Source organism: Epinephelus lanceolatus, chromosome 21 (assembly GCF_041903045.1).
Source record: "Epinephelus lanceolatus isolate andai-2023 chromosome 21, ASM4190304v1, whole genome shotgun sequence".
Lineage (NCBI taxonomy): Eukaryota > Metazoa > Chordata > Actinopteri > Perciformes > Serranidae > Epinephelus > Epinephelus lanceolatus.
Window position 1 is genome coordinate 28,361,302 of NC_135754.1, and position 21,043 is coordinate 28,382,344.

The 21,043-nt window shown below is 40.2% G+C and overlaps 1 long non-coding RNA gene across 1 annotated transcript; it reads left to right on the plus strand.

Moving 5' to 3' along the window:
- Positions 1-13,256: 13,256 nt before the first annotated feature.
- On the plus strand, positions 13,257-14,267 carry LOC117247678 (uncharacterized). The gene is made up of 3 exons (XR_004500843.2): positions 13,257-13,452; positions 13,587-13,744; positions 13,979-14,267. It is a non-coding gene; the product is annotated as an uncharacterized LOC117247678 (long non-coding RNA).
- Positions 14,268-21,043: the final 6,776 nt, after the last annotated feature.

Sequence of the window (21,043 nt, forward strand, 5' to 3'; positions counted from 1 at the left end):
TCACGTAATGATGAGCCAGTCATTTGAGCATAACCAACATGGCTGCGATCATGTGACCAATACGCTGATGGGAGTTAAGATGGAAATGGTCACGAGCGGTCTGGTTAAGGAGGTTGATTGGGGTGGTGAATGGGTCACAAAATACAGGACTTTCCCCAGGAGATGGGTGTTCAGAAACGAGTAGATACTGAGCAAACTTTGAGGCATTTTTTCTCACCATGTTTGTTTTCCTAAACCTTACCTCAGTAACTCTTCTTGCCTAAACCTAAGCTCCATAACTTAACGTTAATTACGCAACTTTAGGTTAAGTATGTAACGTCATTCCTGGAGGCGCTACTTCGTAGGACATCATACAAACTCGTATGAGGATATGTTGGTGAGGTAGAACACAGTGCAATACTAACAGAGTAAGCAGAATAATTACACTGGGTGCACTGGAAACTTTATTTTCATTTGCGGTATTGCTCTGTTCTATGCAGAAGCCCTCTTCCACGCACCTATGTGGAAAGCATAAGGGCTCATTTACACCGCAAGCGATGCGTTCGCGAAGCGGTCCCCAAGCGTTGCAGCAGCACACGTGTATTCACACAAAAACCGAACAGACGCGTCGCGCAGCGACTGCCCCTGTCCCGTCAAAATACAAACCACACCTGAACAGTTGGTGGCAGTAGTGCACCCTGTTTGCAGATCTCCAATAAACCCCAAAGAAGAAGAAGTGAGTTTGGACCCAAAGCCCAGGTTGGACAGGTTTGCGCGCCAGTGATTATTCCAACGCTTGGAGAATTAATATTTAGCACTACAAATTGGTAATTAGTCTTTGTCTGCTTTGTATTACTACTAAACACGGGTTTGCGTGTGTTGTGACCTCTCTTGGCCACCATAGATTTTTTTGTTGAATACAGCGACCATTCACTTGCGACTGATGCAAAAAAACAGCGTCTCTTCTATTTTCGAGCTTGCTTGAGAAAGCAGCGCGAAGAACGGATGCGGTGTGAATGCTCTAACCTGTTAACATGCTCGCTGAAATGAAAACGCGAGTAAACAGTGACCGTTCTCGGGCGCTACGCAAATGCATTGCTTGCGGTGTAAATGAGGCCTAAGGCGGAAAGAACACACCTCTCCATCCTTCTGCATGCCTACGTGGAAAGCCTAAGGTGGAGAGAGCACAACTCTCCACCCTTCCATGCACCTGCGTTGAAAGCCATAAGGCAGAGAGAGCACATCTGTCTGCCCTTCCATGTGCAAGTAAGGAAAGCCTGAGGCAGAGAGAGCAAACCTCCCTGCCCTTCCAATCACCTACATAGAAAGCCTAAGGCAGGGAGAGGAGCAGCAAAGACCCTCCAGGAACAGAACAGAGCGGCATCAATGACAAACAGAAATGACAATAACAAGTAAGACACAGTATGAAAAGGAGGAGCTGGGGTGGAGTTAAAATAGGACCCCCTGAATGAGAGTGCATAGAAAGGAATGATGTGATCTATCAGCTGACTCTCTTCCATCAGTCAGCTGCTCCATCAGTTGATTGGGCTGTTTGAGATCAGCTGATGTAGCTGGGATGTGAGCTGGTCTTGATATCGTGTCCTGCCTGAACTAACACTATGCTCAGTGTTTTGCTGTAGCCCCTCAGAGAGGTCAGACCACTATGTTTAATTATATAGGACTACCTTTAAATGTTAGTTACGGCAAAAATGCCAACAGAAATTTTGCCAATTTCATACACCTCTGTTATTAGAAACAATCACCAGTTGTCCATCTGTAAGTGCCATGTCCAGATGATTCAGTCTATGCAGATATGAAAAACATGAAACGCTGAATATAATTTATTTTTATTTCACGCCAAAAGAGGTCCCTTAATGGTTTAATGAAAATGATGTAAATCACTAACTACCACCTTCAGTCACCTACATTGAACCCACCTTAACACCTATGGGAGATTTTAGAGCAACACATTAGAGAGCACTCTCCATCACCATAATTAAAACATGAAATGGAGGAATTTTGGAAGAGCAATGTTCATCCCTATAGTACAGTGTACAGATACTTTTTTCCTTTAATCCATCACCTATATATTGTTACACTAAAATAAATCTACAAGGGTCCGAATTATTTCAGTAAAAAGTTGTCTGTGTTCAATCATTAAAACTACAACCAATGTTTCCCTTTTTTGTTCTCATGGATGCGGCTCATGTTTGTATAACTGCTAAACATAATCAGTTCTGTGAGGAAACATCCAAAACAGGAACTGGCTGTGAAATAAAATCAGCACAGCAAAGATTTTGGCTGATGGTGACAAAAACTCTTCCAAAAAGACACACATTTTGATTATAGCTGTTGACAAAATTGCCTGAGTGCTTTGCTCCAAAAATGGTGTATTTGAAGCTGATCCAAGGAGAAGCATTTCAGATTATACAGATAGAAACAGAGCCAGCTGCCAGGACGTTTTGTCTTCACTCAGCAGTTGGACTGCACTGCTGGAGAGAAGTGGTCAACTCAGCTTTTTCCTTAAACTTATCAGACCCCACACCCACCCCCACCCCACCCAAAGAAAATGCAATCACACCAAGGTGCAGTGATAAGCAAAATCACTCGGAAATAAAGATTTATCTTCTAGAACATTTGGATCTGGGTAATGTTCGGCATTTATTATTAAACAAAAAACTTTCTACAAAGTCTACAGCCATAGCAGCTTTGTCAGGGTGCTTTGAGCTAATATGCTAACAGTGATAATGTTAACACGCTAATGTTTAGCAGGTACAATCATTTCTATCAAGCGTGCTATAATTTGCACTAAACACAGAATACAGCCCTGTGAGCTCACCCCATGCAAGGACAGGTATTGGGGTTGGGTGCATTGTCGGCTGGGCGGCAGGATAAAGATGGAGACCTTAGAAGGACCTTAGACCTAAGAAGAGCTTCTCTGCTCTTTGCAGATGACATGGTTCTGCCAGCAATTGAGTCTGAAGTGGTCAGGAGGAGAGTCGGTCAAGTCTGAGGCCGTGGTTCTCTGCTGGAAAACTGTGGATTCCTCCCTCAAGATAGGTAGTAAGTTACTACAAATAGCGTAATACACCGTTCTAGATTGACATATTGATTCAATGATCGACAATCCAATATCATAGATGCAAAGTGAAAACATTGATACCTTTTGTCTTCTTTAAGATTTTGAAATTTCCATGGCAAGTCTGTGTCACCATTTCCGTCAAACAGTGCTAGCGGCCTAGCACCAGGTGGAAAAGGGCAAGCAACCAAGAAGAAGACAATGAGGATCATCTCAGATCGATCACAAACCCCTGAAATGAAGTTCATTGAAATCATATTGTGGCAGACATTGTGATATCAGCAAACATCATACTGTGGTCCAAGGAACTGACATAATATTGTATCGTGATGAATCTACCCTAAGTGAAGGAGTTCAAGTACCTTTGGGTCTTGTTCTTGAGTGAGGGTACAAAGGAGGTTGAGATCAACAGGCGGATTGCTGAAGCATGGGCGTTGTGCTGGACCACTGTGGTAAAGAGGGAGCTGAGTCTGAAGGCACATTTTTCAATTTACCAGTCCATCTATGTTCATTCCTCAGCTATGGTCATGAACATCAGGTAGCGATCGAAAGAATGAGATTGTTGATACAAGCGGCCAAATTGAGTTTCCTCTGTATGGTGGCTGGGCTTGTCCTTAAGGCTCGGACATACTTTCTGCAACCCACACACGGCTCCAGACTACTACCGGTCGCACACACTGTTCCATTTATACTAAAATAAGGGTCCGCGTCGGTCTGACGTTCCACATATAAGCTCATTTCCCGAGCCACGCTCCATTCCTATTGGTGGCGGTAATGCATCACAAGTTTGTTTGCCAACCACCATAGAAATCGAGAAGAAGATGCATGTACACTAAGAAAGAAATCTGTGACTTCATGAAAGGGAGAAAAGCTTCCATGATTGTTGGTTTTGGCCAAATAATGTTTTGTATCTGGAGCATGCACAGTCAGCGCAATTGCTATGCAAACAGAAAGTTTAGGCTGCGGGCAGATGTCCACATTGGGGTCCACATGGACCCTTGTGGATATGGGCAGATGACGACATTTACATCACAGGAGCTAGTTGAGGTGGTTTGGGCAGCTGATCAGAATGCCTCATGGGCACCTTCCTATGAAGATTTTCAGGTAGGAGAAACCGGGATAGACCCAGAATACACTACAGAGATTATTTATCTCATCTGGCTTGGGAACACCTCAGGATCCACCAGGAGAAGCTGGAAAATGTTGCTAGGGAGAGGAACGTCTGGAAAACCTTGCTTTGCCTGCTACCCTTGTTGGTGATCCAACCTCGGATGAGAGGTCAAGAGGCCAGATGGATGGATAGGTGGACAAAGTACAGTTGAGGCTGATAGAAATGTCATTTGTTTTGTAGGCATTTGGTCTTGAACCAAAATATTGCACAAATTTAAATTTAAATCTGATGACGGCAAAAGATGAAGAGGCAGAAAACCCCCTAAGTCATTAGGATACAACCTCGGGGAACAATGAATGTCTGAATTAAATGTCATGACAAGACATCCAAAAGATGTTGAGAGTCTGGAGCAAAGTGGTGGACTGACCATCATTATTATCTAGTATTTTTTTTTTTTTTTTTAAAAAAAGTCTTAATCAATTGATCAGACAGTTGAAGATTAATATTCTGTTAATTAACTAACTGATTCATCAACTAATCCTTTCATCTCTTAAAGGGCCACTGTGTGGGATTTAGTGGCATCTAGCGGTGAAGTTGCAAAACTAATACTCCCAATTGCCAAGCCTGTAGGAGACTATGGTGGCCGAAGCGAAAATGCAAAAGGCCCTATCTGGAGCCAGTGTTTGGTTTGTCCAGTTTGGACTACTATGGCACTGTTACGCCCCGGTCTAGGGGTGTGGGTGCGTAACATAAGGACACACAGAAACACGGGAGTAAATGTACAGGTGAGCAATTTATTGCTACACACTCCAAAAACACACTGTACAATATCGCACACAAAATGGAGCAAAAGACAATCAGGGTGAGCCCAGGCCAAAACAACAAACAAAAAGCAACCTGTCTACCGACCAGCGAAATAACTGATTTCTAACAAAAACAAAAGAAAGAAAAATACAATACTAGGCCTAACTCCCTAGGCTAACGAAAAACAGGAGAAAACAGGTGTAACAAAAATAGCAGCTCACCCCTACGCTCCGTGCAAACAATAATATGTGACAATGACTATTTACAATATACACAAACAACTCAGTTGGCCCTAAGGCGCTGGTCTTAACAAAAGAATTAATTATTTAGCAAGGCAAGCTAAATAATCACACGTGGATCACACAACAAAGTACTTATCAATCACAAAACCAGAGAACGATACAATGTGCTGCTGCCATGTACGAGAGTGGGGCCGTGGCTTCCGTGTGGCCGGCGTTATGAAGGCCGAGCCCCTTGCTCCACCAATCCGGCAGCGGTGACGTCACGCTTGTTATCCAGTAGGCGACCGTTGACACTGAAGGCCGAGCCCCTTGCTCAGCCAATCCAGTCGGAGCAACACCACGATCGTCCAGCGAATCACCTGCACACCTGTTAACACAATACACACACACAATCTCCAGACAGAAAGAGAGGTCTGACTCTCCACTAAACTTGATGATCAAAGCCATAGACTACATAGACATAAACACATACACATAATAAATACACAGGCGGCTGGGGAACGTAACAGGCACAACATGGCGGACTCCATGGAAGATGGTATGCTCCATATGTATGTAGATGTAAACACCTCACTGTCAGGCGACAAAACAAAATGATTCTTATTTCCAGGTGATTATACAACATAGTTAGAATTATTATGCCGTTTCTGCCAACAGATGCCCCTAAATCCTGCACACTGGACATTTAACTGGGCTGCTTTTGTAAAACTGGAGTTTAGTATCTCTTCTCACACACACACACACACACACACACACACACCATCCATCACTGCTTCTGTCTGCTGTATCAGCACTGTGTTTCGATGCAACATCAGCCACATCTCCCCTCATCCACACACACAACAGAAAACATCTGAGCGGGAGACATCTGTCAGGCACTCTTTTTAACCTGTAAATGCAGACGCCTCTTATCCTCTCAGACTAATTTTCCTCTTGGATGCTGGTTAAAAGCAAGTTTTTCTTCTAGTGTTTGAGAATAGAGAGATACAAACATCTATGCTCGGCATATCAGAGGAATGAGTTGTCCCGGTTTCATAAAATGTAAGCACCAAACTAGGCACTAGTGTAATTTTCTATCCCTGTGCCTCTGTGATCCCCTGAAGCTGTGCGAGGGAGATTAGCTAAATTCATCTACTTCACAGAGTTTTGTTTTACCCACGGGCCCCAGGGTGGGAGATTACTTGTGAAATTAAACTTTTTTTTTAAGTTTCATAGTTTCCCCTGCCAACGTTGCCTTTCAGTGTTCAGTGATAACAGTTTGCTATCTTTAAACCAAATCCAATTTCTGTTATCACCATCATCATCATCATCTTTCTTTCTCTGCTTATCTCTGTCTCTTTTTCCGATTTTTCACATTCCTAATTTTCTGTTTATTGCATTCAGTGTGTAAACAGCATGGATGGACTGGTGCAATAATAAAGTAATGTCTGTTACACACACATGCATGCACATACAGTATACAGCATGCGTGCCAGTTTGCTCATGCCAGCGTCTTTATATCTCTGTGTGTGTGTTTTTTTTTATTCCCCACGCAAGCCCATATGTGATCCTGGATGAGAGTTGGCATCACGCTGATTTTTGCAAACGCCTGGTCGTCATGGCAACGCAGCGGCTCCTCTCAGTGCGAGCATATCTCCCAATCCTTGACTGTTTGTTGTGTACATGTCCAGAACAAAAGGGCGGTGGAGGGAAAAAAAAAAAAAACATGGCAGAGGACGAGTCAAATAAAATCACAACAAATTAAAATCGCTGCAGGCTCGCTGCTCTCTGCCTGTCACGATGGATTTCTGTAAAACGTTCGAGCTTTGAAGATTAACTTAAAACAAGCACACACACACTCGAGAGGTTTTGCCATATGTGTTGTGTGTGTGTGTGTGTTGAAGTTCTACCCAGAAGCACTTCGTCAAATCCCATTACACCCAGCTCCTCCTCGCCCCCCCCCCCAGAAACATCGAGAGGATCCAGTCCCCACAGCTTATACAGTTGGTATGGAAACGGATCAGTAAAAGCTCCAAATCTCTCTTTTAACGACTCATTACCGGTTGCTGCCGCCCATTAATGTCACTGCTTCCACGCTATGCCAGCGAGGAGCACCATCACTTACCCAAATCGCTGCGGGGAAGAGGAGGAATGTGTGAATGGGTTGGTGAACACAGTGGTAATCATCCTGTTTGCCTGCACCCTTGCCTGTAATATTTCAATTTCCTCCCTTAGTTTATCTGACTTCCTTTTACTTGCAAACCCTTTATTGTGCTGCTTTAAGAAGCCTTTACTGCCACAGAGAAAACATGATTGGATACCTGGCTTTGCATTTGAAAAACACTTCACGAGATAAAATAACAGGAGGGCTGAAGGAGTGCATTGGGTCCCATTCTGTCGTTTGGCATTTCACACCCCGTGAAATCCAAAATGAAAAGGCAATACAACATCAATAAAAGCAAAAATGCCACGGGTGTAAGTGTAGATAGGGGGGAAGACACAAACAGTGTTGATTCTGCAGAAAAAAAGATCACAGCTATTTTATCACTCTGAGAAGCCGACTCCCTGCAGAGAGCTCTTGCTTCCTGCTCTGCCTCTTCTCTCATCTCGCTGACAGCCGCAAAACAGAGATGGAGAAATCGGGAGGATGGCGGAGGACAGGATGGGAAGAGAGGGAACACACTGAGGGTGGAGCACAAGAAGGGAAGAGAGACACATGTGAGATGAAAGGGCTGGAGCTAAGAGGCCTTAAAGGAAAAGCTTGTGATGTTACAGCAGCTAATCCTCGACCTGGCTGAATCATTTGGCTCAGGGTTAGTGAGTTAGTGAGATGTATCTGTGGCTGCTCCGGCCTGACAAACACAATCTGTGTGTGAAAATCTGTTGTGACTCAGCTTCCTCGTCAGTGACACCAGTAGACTAAGACTCTGACTCATGGGTCATAATGATGATTTAATTGTACCATCGACTTTAATTCTTTTTTTTTAATGGAAGAAATTAACTGCCAGGCCAGAATACTGTCCTTACAGAATAAGAGATAAAACCTTCCGGTGACAAATACTGGAGATTTACTGTCTTTTTTTATCTTTATTGTCTTAAGGCTTTTTAAGCTTCCATGTAAAAATGTCTCCAAACCTCATTTTGACTGCAGAACTACCTCGCTGAGGCTTTGGCATGACAGCACTTTGAGCTAAATGCTAACGTCTTCAGGATAACATGCTCACAATGATGATGATACTAACATGCAAATGTTTAGCAGGTATCAGATTCACCATCGTAGGGTGTGTGTCCACGTAGCATTTTTTGGTAAAATATTCTTTCAGCATCTGTCTGCAGGCTCCGGATAGGGGGGAATATTTAATCATCACTCCCCAGTATCTCATGTAAACATATCTGCGGGGAGCGATTAGGCCGGAGCCTAGACGCCAAACTCTAACTATGTTCTGCTGTTGAAATAAACATTTAAAACGTGAGTTGTCTGACTGAAATGGGCTTTTCTGTGTTTGTCGTTACAGTAGCCCAGCTGAAGGAGCAGCAGTGACATCACCAGCACCTTACTGCAAACGTCAGAGATTTTCAACTAGAAGCACTCGGAGCAGCCACTCGAAAAAGCCAGAGTGCTCTGAAAAAAGCCGCTAGGTGAGGCAGTTTTTCTGTAGAAGGCAGCATGTTCTTTCTCCTCATTGGAAACAATGGGAAAAAAAAGATGCCGTTGCTGAGAGGAAAAAAAGGCCCTAATTTAGCGTGTTAGCATGCTAACATTAACGCTAAACATACAGAGTACACCTGAGGCTAAAGAGTATTAGCCTTGGGTGGCATCAATATACCAGGGTATTTAGAAATCCAGACGGTATGATTTTTAATACTGTCAAAAGTACAGACACTACAATGTCTAATAAACTCATATGGAGATGCTGTATTGAGGTGATGTAGCGCACAACACCTGCCACTAGAGGTCAGTCTTACCTTACCATCCTGACATTTCACTAGGGTATACTGTATATGACGGCATTTGTGTTTTTAAAAGCTGAGCTACTGGTGATAGAAGTCATTGTAGCATGTACGACATTGTCTAGCCTGCAATGCTGTGTTTCTTATAAGCCATTAGCCTACTTAGCAAAGTCTTGCTGGTTCCAAAGGTACCATACCGAAAGTGTGGTGGAAAGGGTGCTTAAGTGTCCTTCTTGCTGGAGGACCTGATGACATACTGCCGTGGCGGATACCGACACATCGGTGTGCTGAACACTGATGATGTGTTGAATAAAATCATGTGGCTAATAAACTGCTTTTGTAATTTAAAAAAAAAAAAGTAATCTCAAGATGCAGTTATATGTGGCAATACTCCCCAACAGGGGAAAGGCATTTTTCTTTTTTTACCAGTCCTGTAACGTTATCCCCACCACTTGCAGTTGCCATCTTTCTCAGCTCAGCTGCCTGTCCCACCAGTAGAAACTAGGGTTGTCATGAGAACCGATACTTCGGTACCAAGTCGATGCCAATACACAAAAAATACGTCAGTACCTGTTTTTTTTTTTCGGTATCATAAGTACCGGATATAACTTTGGCCTCAGCGGGCCGTGTCGATTCCTGTCGGAACTGACGGAGGCACTATATGCGCGTCAGTCTGTGCCAAGGACGAGCGCCGAAGAAGAACGCCTGTTCTCCATCGTCTTTCCAAGAAACAATGGCTTCTACAAGTGCTGCTGGAGCAACACCACCTCGGCTTGTCTAAAAGTCAGGTAGTAGGAGTTGTGTGTGGAGATATTTTGCATTTGAGGCAGACGAAAGCAGAGTAATTATAAACTCAACCAAAAGAAGAAACACTTCAAACCTGGCTAAACACTTAAAAGACAGACACCCTGACTTGTTTAAAGAATTCAAGGTGAATGAGTTTCAATTTACCATGTTGTAGCCTGCTTATCCTGAAATATACATTATTTGGGTTTGAGAGCCAGCTTACTACGTTTATAGGGGTGGCTACTAGTACTCGCTACCTTACGTTGTAACTAACCCTAATAAAATAGTGAATTTAGAAATACATGATTTCTGTTTTTTTATTTTTATCGTGGTATCGAATGAGTATCGAGAATCATGGAAATTCACTGGTAGTGGTATCAACAACTGAAATTCTGGTACTGTGACAAGCCTAGTAGAGACTGACCTCTGGTGGCATACACTGTGCTACAATACATTGCCTTAATACAGCATCTCCATATCAGTTTAATAGAAGGAGGAGCATTTGTATTTTTGACAATATTTGAAGTCATACCTTCAGGATTTCTAAATACCCCGGTATACAGTAATACCTGCCATGAAATACAGACTGGACAAAATTAGAGGCACTCTGCTGGCATGGCTAAAATGCTATTAGTGAAGGCCACAAATCTCAAGTTCCAGCTGAGTATTCGTTGTTAAGTCCTTCAAAATACAGCCAAATCAAAGGACACAACATAGAACAATGTGTTATAATTTAGAGGGAGGACAAAGGTCCCTGTGTCCTCAGTTAGGAGCTGGTACCTTGCCCCTGGCAACTGAGGCTCTTTGGCAGCACAAAGAGCAATATTTATCTGATCTTGGTGTCGCTGAGGGCAAATTTAATTAGGTATTTTATAGTTTAGTGTACCTAAGCAGTCAACTGAAAAAAATACAAATACAAAACCCTGGTTGGTTTTGGCTGTCTGAGGATAAAATGCTCAAATGGCTTTTTAATAAATTTTTGTTGTGGTAAATATTTCGAAAGAGCATCCCTGTATACTTTATAGGAGACTTCTGTATCGTAAGTATATACCCTATAGCCGAAGGATGACCATCTTACTGTGTGACTGCTGTTACCACCTATGTCTACTAACCAAGCAATAGGAACGCAGCATGAAATGATGCACTGGCGCTAAACCCAAGCAATCAGACAGATAGCAGCTCCCCATGGAGGCAAAATGCGCTGAAAGAAATGTGTGGGATTCCAGTTCCACTCACAGTAAGTTGATCGTGGTGAATTTCCAGTAATGCTACGGCATACAACAATATCCAATATAATGTGTATGTGTCATTTTGGGCAGACTCTTTCCTGTTTCAACATGACAATGAAAAATGGTTTGTTTTCTCAATTAGGTGCCAAAGAACTTCACTGGCTTGCACAGAGCCCTGATCTCAACCCTATCCAACACCTTTGGGATGAGCTGGAACATCGACTACAAGCCTGGTCTCATATCAGGTTGGATTTCCAAGCAGGAGCATGATTTCTTGTGGTTTACATGTTCCCTAAGGTTCATAAAAATCTTGAATCTCCTCCAGGGAGGCCTATTATATCACCCAATGCATCCCTTACAGAGCCTGCTTCTCAATTTGTGGACTTTCATATCAAGCCTTTCGCCCAACATTTGCCCTCATATATTCAGGACACTACTCATGTTTTAAAGGTACTTCATGAAATGAGAATTCCTCCTGATTGTTTTTTGGTAACTTTAGATGTAGAGTCCTTGTATACCAACATTAACATTGATGATGGACTAAATGCTCTAGAATATTTTCTACAGAGCAGGCCTATGGACTCTTTGCCTCCTTCTGAATTCATTCTACAGCTCACTGAATTGATTCTTAAAAATAATGTATTCCTCTTCCAAAATCAATTGTATATTCAAGATAGAGGTACTGCTATGGGGGCCCGTTTTTCTCCTAATTATGCCTCTCTTTTTTTGGGACTATGGGAAAAAGAAGTCGTTCACACCAGATATAATGACAAGATAAAATGGTGGGGGAGGTATATTGATGACATTTTGTTGTTTTGGACAGGTTCTGAGGAGGAACTCTTACTGTTTTATGATTTTTTGAACACTAACAACAGAAACATAAAACTGTGCATTGAATACTCTCAAAACAGCATTAATTTTTTGGATTTGACCATCTCCAAAGGTGAGTGTGGCAAATTGCATACCACAGTATATCGAAAAACAACAGATAAAAATACAGTATTAAGGGCTGACAGTTTCCACCCTAAGTGGCTGAAGGACAATACACCTTTTGGACAATTTCAACGTCTGTGACGTATTTGTGACACTGACTCCGAATTTGAAAATCAGGCAAAAATTATGTCAAACAGATTTGCAAATAGAGGCTACGAGGCTAAGATTGTTCAGAGTGCTTACAAAAAAGCCCAATCTATACCTAGATCTGAGCTCTTGATGACAAATAAACAAAAATTTTCAAAACCAGAGCAAATTTACTTTGTCACACAATATAGTTCTTTTGCAAACTCTGTAAAAAAGATTGTGCATTCTAATTGGAATTTAATCAAGAGTGACCCTCTGCTCAGAGAGGTTTTTCCTGTTCCTCCTCAAATCAGTTTTAAAAGGCCCCCCACTTTACGTGACAGGCTGGTGCCTAGCCATCTCTCTGCTTACGATAAAAAAACTTGGCTTCATCGACCTGTGAAGGGTACTTATAAATGTGGCTTGTGCAAACATTGTGCCAATATCAAAGAATGCAAACAATTCAGTGACTTTAACACTAACAAGGTTTATGACATCAGGTCATTCATTAACTGTAATACTATGTTTGTGGTCTATCGATTGTCCTGTACCTGTGGTTGTTTTTATATAGGCCGCACTAAGCGACGTTTAAAAGACAGAGTCTCTGAACATAAGTATGCTATTAGAAAAGCAAACTTTGATTACCCAATGGCTAAGCACTTTTATGAAGCACATGACAGCAATCCTGGTTCACTCATGGTTGAAGGCCTAGAAAGTATTCAAAAAAACATTAGAGGTGGTGACAGACTCAAATTACTTTTGCAGAGAGAGACTTTTTATATTTACCAAATGAAAGCCACTATCTATCCAGGTCTAAATGAAGACATTAATTTCAGTACTTTTTTGTAACTTTTTTCTATCATTACAGATACAGTGTTTTTTCTTTCTTTTTCTCTGTATTTAATTGTTTAACAATTGGTGGAGCCATCTATTGGTCATGATCTGTTATCTTTCATGTTTCTATTGTCCTCCCACCTACCCAGGTGATTCCAATCATCCTATAGAAGGAGCTCCTCCTACCTACTCAGGTGTTCCTAATCATCCTTTGTAAGGAGCATTAGTGTGCTGAGGGTTACACCCTGAAGAAGGCTTTTGTGCTGAAACACGTGGGCTGTAACCCACTTTCATCATGTTTTAACCTTTTCTATATGAAACAGCCATTTTTTAAACAAAGGCTTTCTATACATTTAAAGACGAGTGCCTTGGATTTCCCTTTTTTGATATCCACTCACAGTAAGTTGATCGTGGTGAATTTCCAGTAATGCTACGGCATACAACAATATCCAATATAATGTGTATGTGTCATTTTGGGCGGACTCTTTCCTGTTTCAACATGACAATGAAAAATGGTTTGTTTTCTCAATTAGGTGCCAAAGAACTTCACTGGCCTGCACAGAGCCCTGATCTCAACCCTATCCAACACCTTTGGGATGAGCTGGAACATCGACTACAAGCCTGGTCTCATATCAGTGCCTGACCTCACTAATGCTCTTGTGGCTCAGTGGCAGAAAATCCCTGCTGCCAGGTACCAAAATCTTATAGGAAGCTTTCCCAGATAAAAAAGAGGCTGTTACAGCAGCAGATTAACGGCAATGATTTTAGAAATTAGACGTTCAATAATCAGATGTTGGTCCACATACTTTTGACTATGAATAGAAGACACATGGATTAAGGTGGAAACGTAAAACCACATGACTCATTACACATAAACACCCCCACAAGTACTTCTCAACAGACGCCTGTTTTGCATGAATTTAAGGGATAAAGAAAGCAATGGGAGGAGAGGGTGAAGAGGTTGACACTGCACTCATCCTCCTCCTCTGGGGTCCAGAGCAGCACATCATTTATCATCAGCTGGCAGGATGTTTCTCAGAGAAAACATCCACCGTGGAGAATGCATTCATCTGCCTGCATCTGATAATGAAACTGAAATCTGACTGTGCAGCTGATCAAAGCTGAACCTTAGCTGTACTGTGCATCAACATCCCGTGGTCCGTCCTCTCTGATCATGTTCATTAATTTTAATAAAAACAATTTTAAAATAATGTTAATGTCACGCCTGTTTCTTTTAATGTGCTCAAATTAAAAATTTTCTGTAAATCAGTGTCTTCTTTGTTTGAATGGAAGACAGATATTCATGTTGGGAATGCAGAGCTTCAGTTGAAACTATGAGACTACGCTGCCACCTACTGATGGGAATACACATCTTCATAATGCAGCTTACAAGTCCTTTTCATTGAAATCTTGCTTTTAAATGAAAGGGTTTAAAAAACGTTGGTGCAGTGGTTAGCATTGTTGCCTCACAGCAAGAGGGTTCCTGGTTCAAACCGTGGGGTGGGGGAGCCCTTCTGTGCAGAGTTTGCATGTTCTGCCCGTGTCAGCGTGGGTTTTCTCCAGGTACTCCAGCTTCCTCCCACAGTCCAAAGACATGCAGGTTAACTGGTGGCTCTAAATTGTCCGTAGGTGTGAATGTGAGTGTGAATGGTTGTCTGTCTCTGTGTGTCAGCCCTGTAATAGTCTGGTGACATGTCCAGGGTGTATCCTGTCTCTCACCAAATGGGATAGGCTCCTGCGACCCCCAACAGGCTAAGCAGTTATGGTTTTAAAAAACTAAAAGGTTCTGCGCATCTTAGGCAAGTGGTTAAGTGCTTTTGGTTGCTCCTAAAAGAACAAAATGTCAAACTACACACTTCAAAATAAGAGAAAATAACATAAGGACAGTCTGTAGTGCACACTTTGTTTAGACTTGCTTATACATGCTTCAGACTCTTGGATCATTCTGACATATGGATATCATCATGAAGAGTAAATCCCTTAACTCTTGAGGATGTTTTATTGCTAGAGAATTCAAGGCCCCAAGCTTTCAGTTACTCCAGAAATAAAAATCATCAAAGCATCCCATCCGCTCTGTATGTCACCACCTCTGTCCCGGCCCACCTTGACTACTTGAGGTAAAAACTTTCCCTCTCTGAAAGATGACTCAACTATTGACATGTTATTCCAGTCTGAGGGAACTCAGTGTTGCACTTTCTTTCTTTCTCTGATGTCCCACTGCAACCGTCAGGTGGGGTCAGCAACAGAAGAAAAGTCAAAAAACATCCCTTTCACTGTCTATGCCTCTGAACAGTGATGACCTGCTGGCTCTGAGTCAACGGCTTCACCGAGACGCAGCCTGTTGAAGTGCCACCAGCTCTAGAAAACAAACCCTGAGGACCAAAAACAAAAGCAGCGAGGTGAGATCGAAAATCTGCTTGTGCTTGTTATTTATAGCAACTGTAGAACCTGTTATAGAGTGTAAAGTGGTTAAATGGTAGCTCCATGATATCATAATTAATATGTAAAATCGTAATTTTAATTAATGTAAATCTGAAAACCAATTAGGCAAACCCCTGCATGTGTTCATGTGTGTGTTCATACTCACGTCTATTTTATTTATTTTTGTCCGGATTTGTACGATTACACCTATTACTCAAGTTTGTGGGGTTTTTAATATACAAACTGGAAGTATTGACCACCAAATACAATGTGTTGAAACTGTTAATACAAAGATTAAAATACAATAAAAAGAAAGTACTTGAGTAAATACCATAAAAACACAATGAATAGATTTTTTTTTTTGTTACCTTCCATCTCTGATTACATGAACTATTTTACTCATAAATTATAATTATCTATATTATCACTGGAAGTGAAAGTGATGTGTGTACAGAAAACTAAACAAATTCAGTTTAAGTACTTAATTTTAAAGTTTTCTGATTTACATATTTAAACTTATTTCTTTTTATGCTTCTTTTCACTAACTTTTAAATCTTTGCTTCTTAAGTTTTGACAGTTTAGCCATCTGCAGGAGTCCAACCACTGACTGTGGACATCTGCAACATGTGACAAGGGGTGCTAAAAGGGTGCTTTTTGTTGCAAAATTGGGGCAACAACTTTTGGATTCCTAAATGTAGTTGACTGGGAACGTTTTGCAAATATACCTTGAAAATATCACAGCAAAAATGACCACAAGAGCAGGCAGTATCATGCAAATGCCACATGAAAAAGGGCTTTTAAGTAACTAGATTATTATCAAAAACTCATACAAATATCAAGTCATATTAGGTTGCATGCTGGTCAGCAGCATTTGTCAGCAACAAAAAAAAAGACTGCACAAAAAAGACATGGTAATCACTGCTTTGATAAATGAGTTTGCAGAGCAACATAATAGAGTTTCAAATAAGTCAAATTATCTGTGCCCAGTTTGTAGGTACACTGTTATAGAAACTTCACAGTGATTTCGCAGGGACCTGTCATAATCAGAAAAAGAAACTGACATAAGGATACAGTATGATGGACATGCAGGAGTGTGCAATAGGGCTGCCACTAACGATTATTTTCATTGTCGACTAATCTGTCAATTATTTCTTCGATTAGTCGACTAATCATTTCATCGAAAAATGTGTTAAAATGTTGAAAAATGTCGGTCTGTCTCACCCAAACCCCAAAATTGTATGTGTAAAGCTGCCAATATCTGAACGTAAGAAGCTGCAGTAAGAGTATTTTGGGGTACTTTTATAGTACTTTTCCATGAAAAATGACTCAAAATTAGTCGACTACTAAAACAGTCACCGATTATTTTAATAGTCGATTAGTCATCGATTAGTCGACTAATCATGACAGCCCGAGTGTGCAAGAGAGAGAAAGTGCTGCTTTTTGGCTACATTTTGTAATGGTGAGTCACTTATTTTTTATTTCATTTTCATTTGTTTACATGGTTTTGTCAGCCCCTTACCGCTATGTGAACATATTGCTGTGATATTTCCACGCCATCTTTCTACACTGCATAATGCAAAACAACTCCACAGAGAGCCCAGAGTTTGTTTAAATTACAGGCAAATAATAATACACAAAGCACAGAAAACTAAGCTAAAACTAATGTCTTATCAATAACCTACTGAAACCATTATCCTAATAAAATTCCGTAACAGCATTGATATTCTTGCTGTGGTGAAATTATCTCAGTAGAAGTGTTTAATGGCTGCAGCGCCCCCGTGTGGTCAGACTCCTGAAAACCCTGCGGTTTCCAAGGGAGGAACCAAACAGAGGAGCAGGTGTGGTGATCTGACATTCAAACTCACAGAGAGGCGCAGGTCTACACTGGAAACCACGCGGTTGAACCTTCATAATAAAAGCATGGAACTCACCTTTGGGAAAGAAACAAGCGGTCATCACTCAACCACAAAAATCCAAATTGTTTTAAATATTTCTAAAACTCAGATCTTAGCATTCAATTATATTCCATCAAAAATGACCCAGGAATCATATGACCTTAACTGGAATCTAAAAATCAATTAAATATTTGGATGTGACGATCACTGAAACCATTTCTGATTTGTATAGAGCAAATTATAACAGTTAAAACAAGAACTACAACAGGATATAACAAGATGCTCTGCCTTACCACTGGACATAAATTCAAGAATTGAGATAGTTAAAATGAATATATTACCCTGACTTCTCTGTTTCAATCTCTACCAGTATAAGTCCCACTAGGTCAACTTATACGTTGGGACAGAATCTAGATTTGTTTTAGGGGGCAAACGACCTAGTATCAGATGTAAAACTCTCCAGCTACCCAAAGATAGAGGTGGCATGGGTCTTCCAAAATTGATGGAGTACTTTTATGCCGCTCAGTTCATACCTGTATAATGTTGGTGTAAGACAGAATTTAAAGCAAAATGGACAGATAACAAAAAGAAACAAATCAAATTCAAATTCAAAGTACGATTGGGGATAATAAACTATACAAGGAACTAAAATTTTATATGCATCCAACAACAGTGCACACATTAGATCTGTGGTTTGAAGTATTGAAAAAGTTTAAGATTCAAAACGAGGCATATACTTTTAAATGGGTAGCTTATGGTAGAAATTTCAAACCTCCAAAATAAGGATGTAAGCAATGGGGAGCAAAAGGAAAAAGCTTGGTGTGATTTGGAAAAGGATGGGGGGCTGAAGAGTTTTGAAAATCTGAGAGGTAAGTAAAATTTGCAGTATATTAAAAAGACAAAAAAACACTCAACAACACATCTCCATAGTTGGCAGAAATGTTGGCGAGAGTGCAGGTCTCTTGATATAGACCACTCTCATGTTTTTCAAAATGTCCAAAAAAAAACTATTTTGGGAAATTATATGTAAAGAGCTTAAGCACATTCTAGAATAGGAGGTTCCTAACAGTTGTTTGGGCTTAATCTATGTAAATGATTGCTAGTGATAGATACTTGATCAAAATATTGCTAGTAGCAAGCAAGAAAGCTATGACTAGGAACTGGAGTAAAGAAACACGACCAATGAAGGACCAGTGGCTAACAGCTGTGGAAGAAATCTTTTTGAAGAAATTGACACACATACTGAATCTACAAGAAGCATAACTGGAAAGAAAATGGGGGAAATGGGCTCTGTACAAGACTCAAAAAGATGATGCTAGACTGGGATAACAATCAACAGATAAACTATTTATGAAGGCTGTAAAATGTGTATTTAAGCAAGCAGTTTTTGTTTAGGTAGCTGGTATTATTGTAGCGACGGCCACATTTCCCAGCACGCTGAACTGAGTAGTTTGTAGTTGCTGTTAGGTTTGCTGTTTTCCGTTTCATATCGCAAATGTCATCTTTTTGTTATTGTCATGAACATGATGGTTTATGATAGTTATTGTCACTTGTGTATTTTATTTCTTTTAATGTCATTTTATTTGACAGGAACGATGCAATTTAACATAGCTCCAATACAGAGTATGGGACTGATGTGTTGCACAGAGAGTTTATAGCTATTGCTAATTTACAACTCCTGTCCCTAGTTGGGCCTTTACATGTAGACCTACTATGTTATTAAAATATACAGTTTAAAACATCATACAACCACAATACGCTGTAAACATAGAAGGCACAATAAAATACATAGACCACAATCCACACACTACAGTACATACCACAATACACCAAAACACACTACTATTGATTTGTAGTTTGGCTATCCTTTTTCATAACCCCAGCTGTATTTTCCTATTTGAGTGTGATTCTGTAGTGCATTACATACACTTCATAAAGATTAATCATATTCAGAGCTACAGTGAATATTAAGTGAGGGGTAAACATTAGTTATTAATAACTGAATTATTTTATGACCCTGATGTGACTGACATAGAAATATTACAAAACTATTAATAAAAAATCAAGTGAAAAAAGAAAGTAATCACATTTATTTCAAACCAGAGCACTGACATTTAGGTTATGACAACATTCATTCACAAAATGATTTAATTCACTATATGTGGCGTTTTAACCAGACAACTACACAATTTTACAAATTAACATAAAGCGCTATTTCACAGTTTAACACAGATGGTACACTAATTAAGTGACCACCTACCTGTTCTCCTCAAGGTGGCTTTACACAAGTGTTGGCCTGCTGCCGCCATGTTGGGTAATCCTCAGACACTCTAGTCTTGACCATGAACCCCTCGTGACGTCTTCCCTGTCAAGCTAGCAGTTAGCCATTTTCCCGCAGTACCACTCCACTTTAAATCTGATTATCTTTACCAGAAGTTTGGTTTATAACAATATCCCGCGGCTGATGGGCGCCGAGGTGTGTAAACTCGAGTTTTTCTATAAAAAAGTAGACTCTGACACTTCTTTGGGGGAAATAACTTCCAACAGCTGCTAGCTAACGAGAACAACGGCATTTTGCTAACAGCCAATCAAATGGCGGCGGGGCAGCAGGTAATTAATTCTGAGCATGCGCAGTGTTGTTTTCCACTCGAACTTGTGCACACAGAAGAAGGCACATCATGTGACATTTGAATACAGGTATTACTATATTATTAATTTATATTATATTTTATGTATCCACACAGTTATTTTTACATTATTTATTTATTTGTTTGTTTATTTTCTCTCTTTTTTTCTGCACGTTTTTAGTTTGTGCTTGTTCCTAGTTTGTGTACATTGTCTTGTAGGGCTGCAATTAATATCAAAGATGAATATTAATTGTTAATTTTTATCTAAAAAACTACATCCACTTATAGCTACTGGAGGTTCATGTAGAATAATTCAGGACGCCTCTATACATGGGAGACATTTTGTTTGTAAATCTTTGGACTTTGGACTGGATAACAAAGAGAGACACTTATTTTCCACCTATGAGTTGCGTGCTGATTGTATGTAAATGTAATTCAAAAAGTATGTACTGTTACAGATGTGCTTTCAGTGTGCCTTTAGTTTTTACTTCCTCTTTATTTATTTATTTTTAATTCAACCTAAACCCCCTAGCTGGGTTTTTTCACCATGGTTATTGTTACTGTCAAAATAAAATGAGTGACAGGTGCAATTTGTTCAATAAAATTAAAACAAAACCAAAAAAAAAATACTAATGGCCTACTACTACTACCAGTAATAATAATAATAATAATAATAATAATGTTTCATTGTAAATCTTTGGACTTTGGACTGGATAAAAAATAGGGACACTTATTTTCCACCTATGAGTTGTGTGCTGATTGTATATGGCCATTGTATATAGTTTATTCAACCTAAACCCCCCAGGCTTGTTTTTTTGCACCATGGTTATTGTTACTGTCAAAATAAATGAGTGCAATTTGTTCAATAAAATTAAAATTGAATAAAAATAAAACAAAATTAATGTGTGACATGTGCAATTTGTTCAATAAAATCAAACAAAAAATAAATAATTAATACTACTACCACTACAAATAATAATGATAATCCTTTTTTGTTTTTACAAGTTTTCCTTGTAGGCTTCTCCAAGAAACCTCTTTCTGAAATTT